Source organism: Pleurodeles waltl, chromosome 8 (assembly GCF_031143425.1).
Source record: "Pleurodeles waltl isolate 20211129_DDA chromosome 8, aPleWal1.hap1.20221129, whole genome shotgun sequence".
NCBI lineage: Eukaryota > Metazoa > Chordata > Amphibia > Caudata > Salamandridae > Pleurodeles > Pleurodeles waltl.
Window position 1 is genome coordinate 1,239,902,790 of NC_090447.1, and position 13,001 is coordinate 1,239,915,790.

The 13,001-nt window shown below is 42.2% G+C and overlaps 1 protein-coding gene across 4 annotated transcripts in view; it reads right to left on the reverse strand.

The window, feature by feature from the left end:
* Positions 1–13,001, reverse strand: part of NBEA (neurobeachin) — a 1,608,295-nt gene that overhangs the window by 1,104,714 nt on the left and 490,580 nt on the right. The window lies entirely within an intron of this gene.

Below are 13,001 nucleotides of genomic sequence, written 5' to 3' on the forward strand. Positions count from 1 at the left end.
ACTTAAAAAAAAAAGCCTTTGATGCCAATATTTTGGATTTGGGAGTCAGTCAGTTTATGTCATCTACGGTGTTTTGCTCTTTGTCCAGGAGAGCTGACAGCCCGTCTTCAGCTATGGAATAGTCCACCTTACCTGATCATTCACACCTTTTTTTAGTGTGGTGCCTAAAGGAATGTAATCTGCATACTTCCTCTGACAGAAGGACTTCAGCTCAGCTCCTTATATTCAGGAGATCTCATTCTCATGTTTCCTCTGTCATGTTATCCAGGTAGGTTATGTATCAAGCTGGGGTGCACATCTATGTGTTTTGAGGCCACTCACCCAGAGAGAGCATGGCATCCAAAGCCTTTGGGTTAAAGCTAGATTAGAAGACATTCTAAGAACCACAGAGTGGTACTTAGCTCCAACTTTTAAAACTTTTTATTGTAAACTTGTTTTTCATACATTTTTTCTATCGTTATAATGCTTTAAACATGCATAACAGAAGACTCTGGTCTTGAGATAAAAAGCAGATTTTCAAAGTGTTTAATGTAGGAAAGTCCTAATATTCTTAAAGACATAGAGGTGAGCATTATCTCACCTTTATATTGCTTTTTAGAATTGCATTTGTTAGCATTTCCTTTCCGGTAAACTGAACATGTCGTTGTTCTTATTAATTTATTTTAGTGGCAAACATTATAATTCTGCAATCCACCTGGTTCATATCCAGAAGCTAAAGAATGGATTGTTATCTTTATTATTTTGTTCATTTTGGTTTCTTCATAATGTTTCTGTTCCTGCACAAACTGGATTGAAAAGATTCACATCAAGCTAGAGGAAGGACTAATCTTGGTGCTCATTTATAGTGGAATAATCGTACACCCGTGTAAAGTACTTTAGCATTTCTGACCCAGGGGCTGGTGGATTTTATAGTTTTCTTCTTAAAGTGTATGTTTTTGTTCCTCCTTTAATTTTGGCTGCTATGAAAAATAAATAGCAAGAGAGAATGCATAATATTGCTCTTCTTGTCTTTAATAAAATTACGACTTTCCTCGATTAAAAATCTTGGAAAATCTACATTCTTATGGTATTGGAAAAACTCTATGGCCCTCATCACGACTTCGGCGGTCTTTTCGATAGACCGCCGAAGCCGCTGGCACCAAAATACTGCCAGTGCTGGCGGTCTTAAGACCACCTCACTACGACTGATCTCGGACTTTCGCCTCAAATTGGGTGGCATTCCGAGACCAGACATGCTGGCGGTCGGCGGTGCAGAGACCTCACACCGTATTACAACCCACAATAGTGTGGCGGTGTCCAGATGGCGAGGTGCTGAATGTATGTATGCGCTTGGGGAGGGGGAGTGAATATGTGCGTAAGTGCGGTGTTTGTGTATGTATATAAGTGTGAATGGGGGTCTATGACGCGAGTGCCTGGGTGAGTGGGCTGTGTTTGTGTGTGGGAGTATGTAAGTGCATGTGTGCTGGTAAGTGGATGTGTGTGCGAGTGTATCCTGGCGATAAGAATGCTTATTCCTGTCACCAAGGTTGCAAAACCGCCAGCTTTTTCTGACGATGTGACCGGCAGAAAAAAGCTGATCGTCTCCCGCCTCGTGATGGAGGTGCTCACCTCCAGCCTGGCGGAACGCAATAATGTGGCAGGACGGGTGGAGGCTCAGTGGTTTGGCTTTGGCCAAACTCCTAGTTTGGTGGTGTCACGTGGGCTCTCATTATTCTAAATGAGACTACTCGATTTCTAGGTAGCAGGATCGATAACGGTGTGGGGGACTGAGTCTGACCCACGTGTAAAGAACTCTGTCACCCTAAATCCGGTTTTTGCTCCGGCTAACAAGCAGTGCCTCATTTCTCCCATGTGGAAGGAATGATTTGGCAGCCGAGCGCATGACATCTTTGGAACTTCTCAGGGAAGTCGTGGTTACTCAGATCCAAACCAACTCTCTTATTTCCAATATGATCTCATATACAAATGACAAAGACAGTATAAGTTTTATATAATGTTTAATAAAACGACTGTATTTTAGATATTAAGGTCGTGAGCCGCAATAACCAGAACGATACAACACAGTAGGATTGTAATAGTTACCAGGAGAGTAAAACATAAAAACAAAGCTATCATATTGTCAAACAGTTTCTACTCTCCCTCTGCTTGTTCTATCTAGAGCACAGCATGTTAAGCTTCTAGCTTGCCTATTAGAATCACTGTGGAGATATCAGCCCTCATACCTGAGCAAAGACCTGTGATCTTGGTTCAGCATCTGCAACGAGGCAGTCAGCGTCAAGTTGTGGTTCCCTGGTCGGAATCTCCCTCTTGCGTGTATTGGGACAAGGAAGTGATTTTATAACTAACATGTCATCGTGATCACAAAATGTCCCTACGCAGGAATGCCAAGTCTAAACTCTTACCACGTCTATCGGCAATGTACCAGACTGTATCCTTGACTGAAGCACAGAGTAAATATGTTATGGAGAACTCCAGTGCTGAAGTAGGCAAAACAGTGTGATATGAATAAAAAACAACACTGTAGAACTGGCTATTTGAAAAATAACAGTACGAAGCCTAATAAAAAGCATGTAGAGCAGAGTGCACAGAGGCTCTAAGCTGTCAGCAAATGAATAAAATATATTCAGGGCAAAATGCACAAAGGCCTAAAGCCTGAAGCTAAAGCGCAATGAATACGTAAAACTAACCACACTACAGTGGTATTCACCGCCAGCCCGTCGGCGGTGACACCACCACAGCCGCCCTGGCGGTCTTAGGACCTCCAGGGTCAATTTGAGGGCCCATATCTTCCTTTCCTTTAGTAACCACTGGTCTTCTAAGAACTCCTCCTTACAGTGCAGAAATGAGCACCGCCTCACATTGTGCTGGTCACACCTAAGCATCCCTTAAAAAATAAACAGTGGTGTAAATTATTGCAAACCAAATAATTGCCATTCAAAATTGTAACGAGTGTTGAATGTGACAATTAGGTAATTTATGTAACATGAAACCGCTGCAGACATTTAAATAATATAACCTGCAACCCGGGCATGCTGCTGTATTCCGAAACAATTTAGAAAATGTGCAGCGCAACGGTTTTCTGTCCTAATTTGGTTAACGTTCAGTGCAGTCTCCATAAAGCGATGAACTAATGTACTGCTACTCCGCTCACGAGTATAACCGAATTTAGGGCCATATGTACGAAAGCTTTTTCCCATAGACACAGAATGGGTAAAATCCTTTCGTACATCTGGCCCTTAGTTTGCATCCTATTAAAATTCCATCATTAAAGAAATATATTTCTACATTAATCCGTTGTCACAACATGCCCTCTCAACCTCGTTAAAACAAAAATAATGTGTAGGCCTCAAAGTGACATGCTGAAGAAAAACCAGAAGGATCCATAGATTAGTAGAAATCTCAAACTGTAGATGTGACTTTAAGTAAGTGATGTTGAACTCGGGTTCTCTATGTACAGAAAAATAAAGAGACAGGCATTGTAAAAGAGATGTGTACACGAAAAACCCATCCAACAGAAGTCATCAACCACAAAGAAAACCGAGTTTTAAACGGAGAACACAACAAACTTCAAGAATGAAACCCTCGGGGAATCCCTCAATAAAATGAGCAACAGAATGACTGAAAAACTCTGGGTAAGAGAGATTTGGCATGAAGAAACAAGCAGGCAAGTGTTCTATTGAAGATGTCTGCTGAGGAAAGGTTAGAGTCCTGTAGTGAAAACTATGCGCCGCAAACGTCGAGGACCACTCCCCAACTGCTAACTCCATTTCGAAGTTGGCTTTGGCTTGGTGGGCATGCCCAAAGACCATGAGTATCTAAGGCTATGTACTGTCCTTATGATGCATAGCAATGTGCTGCATCTCTCCATCAAGCCATGAGTAGAAACTGCACACGTAACAGACAAGCTCTCTCTGGACTATAGGAAGTAAAAGAACAAGCTAAGAGACTTAACAGGGAGGGAGGAATACCACTTATCAGGTGAGTACCTAAATTAGACACAAACATGAGAAAGGAATACTGGACACAAGTGAGCTTTGTAATACCTGTATATTTACTCATGCTAAGAAAGACAAATGTAGTCTATCTTGGCTGTAAAATATATGTAATCCTGCATTTATAATGCAAAAAAAGAAATAACATGACAGGGCTAACTTGACTCACAAGACTTGGAGAAACAAAATCTTTCTATTTATGTTTAGGATTTTATACAGCCATGTTGTCGTCCATAATGGGCCGTCCTGCTGGATTGCCCTGAAGGGCGGGAAAAATGAACTACGAGCCAGGTCTCGATTGTTTTCTAAAGATTGCTTCAGAGGAAGATAAAGCAGCTCCCACTGTACTTTGGTCCACAGAGTGGACGAAAGGAAGCTAAGAGAAGAGCGCACTAGCCTGACTTTCCTAATTACTTGGATCATGGTTAGACCTTAGTTTCCAGCGCGAAGGCTGCTTGAAGGGACATAGGGACTGATTAGACTGCATAAGTACTTGAAGCCTATATTCTGAAAGGCACAGCACATTAAACACAGGATCTTGAAATAAGGTTAGAGGAGTGGCCTGAGATAGGATGCTGGAAAGGTATATTAAGAAGTCTTCCAGCAGCGTTCTGAACCATCTGGAATGGTGTATGAGGTATGCAGATACACCAAGGTATAAGGTATTTCCGCCGTCCAAGCGAGATAAGACACACGCTTGGACCATTGGTGTTCAGGGAGGATACCGACAGGAGGGGGAAGGAACTTCCTGAGTGATCGGAGCAGGCCGAAGTAAGTTGCATACACTTGTTTAGTATGGGAGGCAGAGGAAAGATTTCAAAGTTTTTGTACTAATGATGTGGGTATATTACACCAAGACACACTTACCCAAGTTTACCTGCTCTCTCTCCCATGGTCTTCAAATACTAGGGGGATCACAGGAATCCGCATGTAAAGCATAGTATCTACATCATTGGGTTATCTGTGAATTCTGATAGCCAAGAATAATCTGCTATTATACAAACCTAATCAAAACTGAAGCGCAAAAGAAGTGCAAAGAAATGATCAAAACAGGATGAACTACTCACACCGACCTAGTTAGCCCTACCTTGATGATTCGTGCATTGTACATGCTACATTGGTGAATGACGTTTGCATTGCAGCCACCTGAACTGTTCCTGCCATGCCTGAGTGAAGAGTGCACCGCTGATGGCTGTAGTGAACCCGAGAGAGGCTTGCATTGCTCCCACCTTGTGTAAGCTATATAACCCATTTCACCTGCTCATGGGTCTAAATGAGAAATCCAGACTCTCACAATTCAATATGAGATCTCTTTAGTGGGACTGCAAGCAGCTATCAATATTGCTATAGCAGCCAGGCCTGGAAGGGCAGGAGCAGTCCCAATCGAACCACTGCAGCAATGCAGAGAAAATATGGTGAGGCTGCCACAGTCACACAACTTTGGTGACTAGTGTTGTAACTGTTGCTTTAAATGTGCAGCGGCCCTCCGGAGAAGAGCAGGAAGTGTCTGACGCTTACCGACCCACGTGGAGGATAGCAAAGCGGGCTGTCTCTTCACTGAGACTACACCAAGTGAAAAGTGCTGGCTCCTCAGATACACAACTTGGCACACTTGACGCACAGCACACCTTAGTACTTTTCCCCACAGCACTTTTCATTGTTAAAAACAACGCTTAGGTCTATCGACGTTGGTTTCAATGCTTGTTATTGATCTGCCGACATACCCCCGAAGCATTAATTCATTTAGAAGGTTCAAATCAAATCATTGACATTTTTAAGTAGTAATTACAACAGTAACAATAAAGAGTACCCACTGACAGATACGATATGAACACAGTCAAACTTTGCATGAATTCTGTATCTTAGAAGAACTTTGAAATGAAACTTCAGCGGTCTTCTGGTGGCACCAAGAACAATTTGCCAAACACAAAAAGAAGGGACATGTTAGTAAGAGCAGCTTGAGCCAACAGTGGGGCAAATTATGCCTCTCACAAGCAGTGTTTGCCCCTGGAGACATTCAGGAGGAAATATATGAGAGTGCAAGAAAGGAGTGTCAACACAATGGTAAATATTCTGCACTGGAGGAACAAAAAAAGTTTACAAGTTTGCACAGCTCCTCCTGTGGAAAAATACTCCTGATACATCTCCATAGTCAGAAATACAGGGAGTGCAGAATTATTAGGCAAGTTGTATTTTTGAGGATTAATTTTATTATTGAACAACAACCATGTTCTCAATGAACCCAAAAAACTCATTAATATCAAAGCTGAATATTTTTGGAAGTAGTTTTTAGTTTGTTTTTAGTTTTAGCTATGTTAGGGGGATATCTGTGTGTGCAGGTTACTATCACTGTGCATAATTATTAGGCAACTTAACAAAAAAATATATATACCCATTTCAATTATTTATTATTACCAGTGAAACCAATATAACATCTCAACATTCACAAATATACATTTCTGACATTCAAAAACAAAACAAAAACAAATCAGTGACCAATATAGCCACCTTTCTTTGCAAGGACACTCAAAAGCCTGCCATCCATGGATTCTGTCAGTGTTTTGATCTGTTCACCATCAACATTGCGTGCAGCAGCAACCACAGCCTCCCAGACACTGTTCAGAGAGGTGTACTGTTTTCCCTCCCTGTAAATCTCACATTTGATGATGGACCACAGGTTCTCAATGGGGTTCAGATCAGGTGAACAAGGAGGCCATGTCATTAGATTTCCTTCTTTTATACCCTTTCTTGCCAGCCACGCTGTGGAGTACTTGGACGCGTGTGATGGAGCATTGTCCTGCATGAAAATCATGTTTTTCTTGAAGGATGCAGACTTCTTCCTGTACCACTGCTTGAAGAAGGTGTCTTCCAGGAACTGGCAGTAGGACTGGGAGTTGAGCTTGACTCCATCCTCAACCCGAAAAGGCCCCACAAGCTCATCTTTGATGATACCAGCCCAAACCAGTACTCCACCTCCACCTTGCTGGCGTCTGAGTCGCACTGGAGCTCTCTGCCCTTTACCAATCCAGCCACGGGCCCATCCATCTGGCCCATCAAGACTCACTCTCATTTCATCAGTCCATAAAACCTTAGAAAAATCAGTCTTGAGATATTTCTTGGCCCAGTCTTGACGTTTCAGCTTGTGTGTCTTGTTCAGTGGTGGTCGTCTTTCAGCCTTTCTTACCTTGGCCATGTCTCTGAGTATTGCACACCTTGTGCTTTTGGGCACTCCAGTGATGTTGCAGCTCTGAAATATGGCCAAACTGGTGGCAAGTGGCATCGTGGCAGCTGCACGCTTGACTTTTCTCAGTTCATGGGCAGTTATTTTGCGCCTTGGTTTTTCCACACGCTTCTTGCGACCCTGTTGACTATTTTGAATGAAACGCTTGATTGTTCGATGATCACGCTTCAGAAGCTTTGCAATTTTAAGAGTGCTGCATCCCTCTGCAAGATATCTCACTATTTTTGACTTTTCTGAGCCTGTCAAGTCCTTCTTTTGACCCATTTTGCCAAAGGAAAGGAAGTTGCCTAATAATTATGCACACCTGATATAGGGTGTTGATGTCATTAGACCACACCCCTTCTCATTACAGAGATGCACATCACCTAATATGCTTAATTGGTAGTAGGCTTTCGAGCCTATACAGCTTGGAGTAAGACAACATGCATAAAGAGGATGATGTGGTCAAAATACTCATTTGCCTAATAATTCTGCACTCCCTGTAGTTAGCGTGTGAGCACTGTCCAACATTCCCAGAAGTAGGCTGGGAATTCTTTCTGAAGAGAGAAAAGTTTTCCAAATAGACATACAGGGTCGATTTTCCTGCGCCCTTTCTTGTTTTTTTAGTTTTTAGTCTCGTTTGTTTCCGGATGGTTTCCTTTTGGGAGAATGTCAGCTGTGCTGTACTTATTCATCTCAGCTTCTGAATTTAGAAAAGCTCTGCAGCAAACTTTCAGGTGATGTCAGTTTCGGAACAGACTTTTGATCTAGGATATTTGGATTAGAACAAAGGGCCCCCAGAGAGCCAGATGGAACCCTAAGGGCCAGTATATAGACAGATGAAGTGACTATCAGGAAATAGAATCAGGGCTTCCATTCTACTGAGCTAGTAATGTCAATTACATTTTGAAAATAAATGGACCTTATTACTGCTGTTTTCATTTAATCCGATTTGCGTCTACCACGTCTAAATTGCCTCTATGCACGACCCAGAACAGGAAACATCGGCACTGGCAGAAAATTTAAAATAAGCATCAAGGTAACAAACACGGTGCTGCCTACATAAATGACAGCAAATTAGGAAACAAATTGATCCAAAGTGGAAGGCAATTGCTCAGCTGTTTCCCAATGCAGCTTAATGTTCACTTCGTGCCTCGATGCTGAACACCAAACAGGACTCATCCAGTGTCTTTTAACAGGTAACAGGTGTAACTTCAAATTAAGTTGACCTTTTACCAATAATGCCACCAGCCTGTGGGTTAAAGCACTAATCAACGATCTACTGGTACACATAATAGGGAATCATGTGCAAATATTTGAAAAACGTTGCTCTGGCACAATCCAGATTATTGCTTGCTCGTGCATATAAAATCGAATGTTGATCCGAATAAAATATGTATGTATACATGAGGAAGGGGTCAATATTTAAAGTGAACAAACGGACTAGACACTGCATTGATTTCTGTTATAGATTATGCTTTTGCCTGTATTGCTATACTGCAAACTTAACACCAAGGGCTAGCAGCAAACTTTACGTAGAACAAGGGTTGTGTGGCACTAGGTTCTGGTAGCTGGTCCCATAGACATTTTTGAAAACCTTAGTATAACCAACAAACCTTAGCGGGCCGGTTTTGATCTAGAATATTAGAGCTGGACCTTGTCCAAATAGTTGTTGCAAAAGTCCAGGGTGGAGGACAGCCAACTACAGACATGTGTAAATGCTATCTTTTGCGTTCACTATCTTTTGGATTGCAGGAGTAAGTCCCATTAGGTTTAGAACATTAAAGAAACGAGGAAGCACTGCCTTCCATTATTTACAAATCACTATGCCCATAACATTTAATTCTAGATACATAACATAAGGAGCCTATTTTGATAAGCGGATGATTTTCAGTTATCTACTAAAGGATAGATGTGTGTACGGACGAGTCTAAGATGAGTGGGCAGTTTGTTCCAGATGATGGATTTTGAAGCAGGGGGCTTGTTTCCCCCCCAGATTTTCTTAATTTACCTTCAGCCTACACAGCTTCATCAGGTTTGTGCGGTGTGTGGTCTAGTTGCAGTGATATAGGCAATTGAGATGGATGGGCTGAATTGCCTTGTACTTTTTCCAAAGGGATCTGTATCTGATGTATTTGTAAGGGGGCAGTGAAAAGTATTTTGGGTTGCACATTAAGACTAACTGAACTGATGAATGACAGGGGGGAGGGGACGAATTTAGGTGGGGTATGGACACGGCTTGTTGACAGTCTCAAAGAACAGAGGTCCCAGGTTTATGGGCCTCCCCCTTGATTTTTTTACAAGACCAGAGGCTCATATTATGCGCTCTTTTCTCACTTTAAGAAATATAGCAGCCAAGAAAAACTACAAATCCCAGAAAACCCTGGGAAAAAACTACCAAATCACATCATAAAGGGGACAACCAATGGCATGTCGAATAGGAGTACAACCTTCTTGACTGACAGCAACAAGCCCTCTTTTCTTGCTGCTCGCAGTCAAGATAAGTATTCTGCTTGCAAATTTTATTTGTATTGTGTTTTTCAAGAATTATATCTGTATATATTTGCATGTTATGTGTGGTAACGATGTTTTCTTACCGTTTTGAGCCTTGCGCTCATTTAGAAAGTTCGTAACACTTGTCTTGCATTTCTGAGGCATTCTGCCTCGTTCACTGGCCGCTGTTCCTCACTCGCATTCCTGGCGCTGGGCCTCAGGCTTGTGTACTTTCTTTGCCACCTTGTTCTGACACTTCTTTTTCACACGGCTTTTCATTGCAGAGTATTCCCTTGGGCTCTGAGGCGTTTCAGCCGATTTCTTCATCAGTTGCTCCGCCTCTGTACACACCCTCACCACCTAGGCTCTCGATTAACCCCTGCATGTCTGTTTTTTTACCTTGGAAATATTTATTTCTGTGTTCCCTTGTTTTTAGTCCAGTTTTTCTTTACTATTTAAATTAAATTATTTTTTCCTGGTTATTCAATATGCCTGGGGATGAACAACAGTCTTTAAAAGATAATTTAAAGTCTTTTATCATGGACTCTGTGCAGCATGTTGTTTCAGTTTCCATGCTTGATTTTCCCAAAAGGGGAAGCCTCTTTATCAAAAATGTTACAACCCTCTGAGTTCCTTCAAAAATGGGAATGAAACGAGCGGCACCCTCTCGTGTGCCTTCCAAAGGCGTTTCTATTACATTTAGGCCTCCCACCGAGAGGCGAATCCTTCGTGGCTCCCTTCTTCCTCCCTTAATATCCTTGATCTCAGAGATACGGACAGTGATGGGGATGATATTCTAGACAATGTGGCTTCTCGCTCACAGGCCAATGATGATGTCTCTGATCATGGGCCTTTGGAGCAAAGGCGTAAAATTTCTCCCAGTGCAATTTTATCCCTATCATTGTCTGATGATCTGGTTGACCATCACCCTAATTCTTTGGAGTGGTTCCCTTCTGACCATGTCTCTGACTATGTTTCCTTTTATTTGAAACATGCTTTGGGTAAGTCCTCTAGGAACAAATTGAAGTCAGAGTGTCCCAGACTGTCCCTTCCTTCCAAGGTGGCTGATACCCCTGCTATTTATCCCAACATGTTGTTTTTCACTAAGTTTGGGAAGGATCCCAAGAAAGGGGTTGATAAAGTCTGGTCTAATTGCCAGGACAGACTACTAGATCTTGTTGGTCCTTTAACCAGAATTTTGGATTTGGCCAAAGAGGATGCCTTCCTTCAGTCATGGCCCAATTCCCTTCTCTATGCATTTCCTCCATTTCTGCTCATTGCCCGGGTTCTAGCTCAGCAGTCATCTCTGGTCCTGATCACCCCTTTTGGCAGTCCTAGCCTTGGTATCCAACTCTATTGGAGCTAGATTCCGATTTCCCTGTATTGGTTCCTCCCTTTCCCAATCTGCTCTTGAATCCTCAAGGTCTTCCTCACACCCTGGTGTTGGAGAACTCCCTCCATCTCATAGCTTGTAGAGTTTCGGGGCTTCCTGGAGAACCCCAAGAATTTCAGAGGAGGCTGTCTGTTTTATCCAGCAATCCTGGGCCCCGGCACAACGTTGGTCTACAAGTCAGTCTGGTTGGCTTGGTGTAGCTGGTGTTTGGACAGGGATTCAGATCCTATTTCGGCAGATGTAAATTTGGTAGTTAATTTTCTTGATTCCTTGGCTTCTCAGGGTAGAACTTATTGTACCATTAATACGTACAGATCGGCGATCTCTTCAGAACATATAAGAGTGGACGGAAGACCTATTGGTGAACACCCGTTGGTCTGTCGACTTTGAAAGGGAGTACGTTTTGCTAAGCCTCCAGCTCCTAAATACAATGTTATGTGGGATGCTAATGCTGTACTTCACCTTTTTATTACATGGCCGGATAATAATGACTTATCGGTCAAACATTTGTCTGCCAAATTGACGATGCTTTTGTGTTTGGTATCTATTAAGCCATTTTCTGATGTTAAAGCTCTGGATATTTCCTCTTTTCGTTATTCCTCCAAGTCAATAGGCATACTAAGACTAATTTATCATCTGAGCATTACCCTTTTTCCTCCTCTCAATCCAAATTGTGTGTTGGTAATTGTTTAAAGACTTACGTTTCTCAAACTGCAGATCTCAGAAGTATCTCCTCTACTCAATTACTTATTTCCTTTCAGAAACCCCATAAGCCAGTGTCGGCCCCTATGTTAGCCCGTTGGGTTAAGTGGCTCATGTCCCTGGCGGGTGTCTCTACTCTTTCCTTTGGCGCCGATTCAGTGAGAGGGGCTGCAGCCTCTTGCGCGTTTTGGGTGGGGGCTGGTTTACACAATATTCTCAGATCTGCAGATTGGTCAAACGTTAATACGTTTAGAACATTTTATTGTAAACCTCTTGATCACCCATTAGACAATGTGATATCCTTGCTTTGAACAAGCATAATATGCGCCTCCAGTCTTGTAATAAAATCAAGATTTTCCTAGCCTTTGTGTCTGAAAGTCTAGATTTTATTAAAGACATGGAGGCGAATATAATCCCACCGCAGTTTCATTAATCCTCCCTGCTATTCTTTCCGCAGTTTCTCTACTTTCGACCAGCACTGCTGCGTCCAGTTAATTCGCAGTCAGCTTCTCTGTATCCGGCTCCGCCGCAACAAAGTTCCTTGTTGCCAGTTTCTCCTTCTTCATTTGCTCTCAGTCAAGATACTTGTACTCATACTCGACGTGCCATTGGTTGTCCCCTGTATGTGATGTGGTAGTTTATTCCCAGGGTTTTCTAGGATTTGTGGTTTTTCTTGGCTGCTATATTTATTAAAGTGAGAAAAGAACGCATACTACTCGCCTCTGTGTCTTTAATAAAATCTAGCCTTTCAGACACCAAATCTCAATTCTCAGGGTGTCCAATCTTGATAAAAGACTAAATAGGCCCAAAAAGGTCAAAGCAACCATTCCATATCCATCCAAATTACATGCACACCAGAGGACTAGGTTTTGGTGAGAAATATGAACTTAGACTATTCAGCGTGCAGAAAATGTGCATTGGGCGTCAAGATGTTTGGACGAACATTTAAATCGAATTTAATTAACATCTGCAATCTGCAAAACTGAGAACTGAATTACAATTTTATGGCGCTTGGAAAAACAAAGAACACTGTTACCGTGCCAAAGGTTGTGAATGTACTTAAAGCAAGGCAAAACATCTGTTTAATTGTAAATTTTAAAAGTAAAACTTGTTTAGTAGTACCGGATTTAAGCCCATTCAAAGGAACAGAGAATCTGGGCACACTTTCCATATAAGCACGATTACCCTATATGTTCCAGGT